Raw genomic sequence first — 2,108 nt, 5'->3', positions numbered from 1 at the left:
CCCCAAGCCGAACAATGGTGGGAATAATCCAGCCCCCAAGCGCAACAATTTCAATCCCAACAACGACCACAGGAAGGGTCACCTAAACCATATGAGCAGGGAAGAAGCGCAGAATGCCCCAGACATCGTGCTCGGTATGTTCCCTGTCAACACAGTACCTGCCACGGTTTTGTTTGATTCTGGAGCTTCCCATTCGTTCGTTTCGAAGAGTTTTGTTTTGCAACATGGTTTTCCGATACTTCCCTTGGAAAAATCTATGATCATCAAGTCCCCCGGAAATAAGCAAATCGCTCAGAGTTACTGCCAAGGAGTGATCATTGAGTTCGAAGGACTACAGTTTCAAGCTAATCTCATCGTGTTGGAAAATAAAGGACTGGATGTCATTTTAGGGATGGACTGGTTGACCACCAACAAAGGATTCATTGACTGTTTCAATCGGACCGTGATACTCACTCACCACCACGGCAAGACAATAAAGGTTACAGCTCAAAAAAGGCCACGATCACGGCAACCAAAGCTGAACAAAGTGGACATTTCAGAACTGAGAAAAGTTCCAGTGGTATGCGAGTTTCCTGACGTATTTCCTGAAGAACTACCAGGCATGCCACCAGACCGAGAGATAGAATTCAACATCGAACTAGCACCTGGCACCGCTCCCATCTATAAGAAACCTCATAGAATGGCACCCTCAGAATTGGTGGAGTTGAAGAAGCAGATAAAGGAATTATTGGACAAAGGATTTATTCGAGCCAGCTCCTCACCATGGGGTTCGCTAGTATTGTTCGCCAAGAAAAAGGATGGGACACTGAGGCTGTGTATAGACTATCGAGCTCTCAATATGGTCACCATCAAGAACAAATATCCGATGCCACGGATAAATGATTTGTTTGACCAGCTCGCACAAGCCAAGGTGTTCTCAAAAATTGATTTGAGATCGGGATACCATCAATTGAAAGTACGGATAGAAGATATCCGTAAGACAGCATTTACCTCCAGATACGGATTATATGAGTTCACAGTGATGCCTTTTGGACTAACAAACGCCCCCGCATATTTCGTCCACCTCATGAATAAAGTGTTCATGAAATTCATGGACAAATTTGTTGTGGTGTTCATCGACGATATTCTGGTTTACTCAAGGACACCGGAAGAGCATGCTGAGCATCTCAGAATTGTTTTGGGAGAATTAAGGAAACATCAGCTGTACGCCAAATTTAGCAAGTGTGAATTTTGGCTAAGGCAAGTTGGTTTCCTAGGCCACATATTAAACCAAGAAGGCGTGGCCGTAGACCCAGAGAAGGTCAAAGCCATACTTGACTGGAAGCCACCCGCCAACGTGACAGATGTGCGGAGTTTCCTGGGAATGGCCGGATATTACAGAAGATTTATTGAAGGATTCTCCACTGTGGCAAAACCTATAACACAGTTGCTCAAGAAAGACAAGAAGTTTGTATGGACGGAAGCATGCGAGAAAAGCTTCCAAGAGCTCAAGGAGAAACTAACAACCGCACCGGTCCTAACTGTGCCAGATATACACAAGAGTTTTGAAGTATATTGTGACGCGTCCCGAAAGGGCCTTGGGTGTGTACTAATGCAGGATGGCAAAGTTGTCGCGTATGCCTCCAGGCAGCTGCGAAAACATGAGGAAAATTACCCAACACATGACTTGGAGCTAGCAGCAGTCATACATGCACTCAAGGAGTGGAGGCACTTTCTGTTGGGAAATCGCTGTGAAATATATACGGACCATAAGAGCCTTAAATATATTTTCACGCAACCAGAGCTAAACTTACGCCAACGACGCTGGTTGGAATTGGTCAAGGACTATGATGTCGGTATTCACTACCATCCAGGGAAAGCAAATGTAGTGGCCGATGCCCTTAGTCGAAACCCCAGCCCGGACAACGACGGTCCACAAAACTTGAGGCCTGAGTTTCAGCAAGAGTTCGCTAGGCTCAACATGGTGTTAGTCTCTGAGGGCACCATATAAAACCTGGAGATACAACCCACCCTAGTGGAACAAATTAAGAAGGCTCAACAGGGACATCCCAGCATCGAAGGTATAAAAACGAAAATGAACCTTGGTAAGGCTTCAGAGTTCGTCACAG

This window comes from Triticum aestivum, chromosome 5D (genome assembly GCF_018294505.1).
Source record: "Triticum aestivum cultivar Chinese Spring chromosome 5D, IWGSC CS RefSeq v2.1, whole genome shotgun sequence".
Lineage (NCBI taxonomy): Eukaryota > Viridiplantae > Streptophyta > Magnoliopsida > Poales > Poaceae > Triticum > Triticum aestivum.
Note: the sequence above shows the minus strand (reverse complement) of the source record.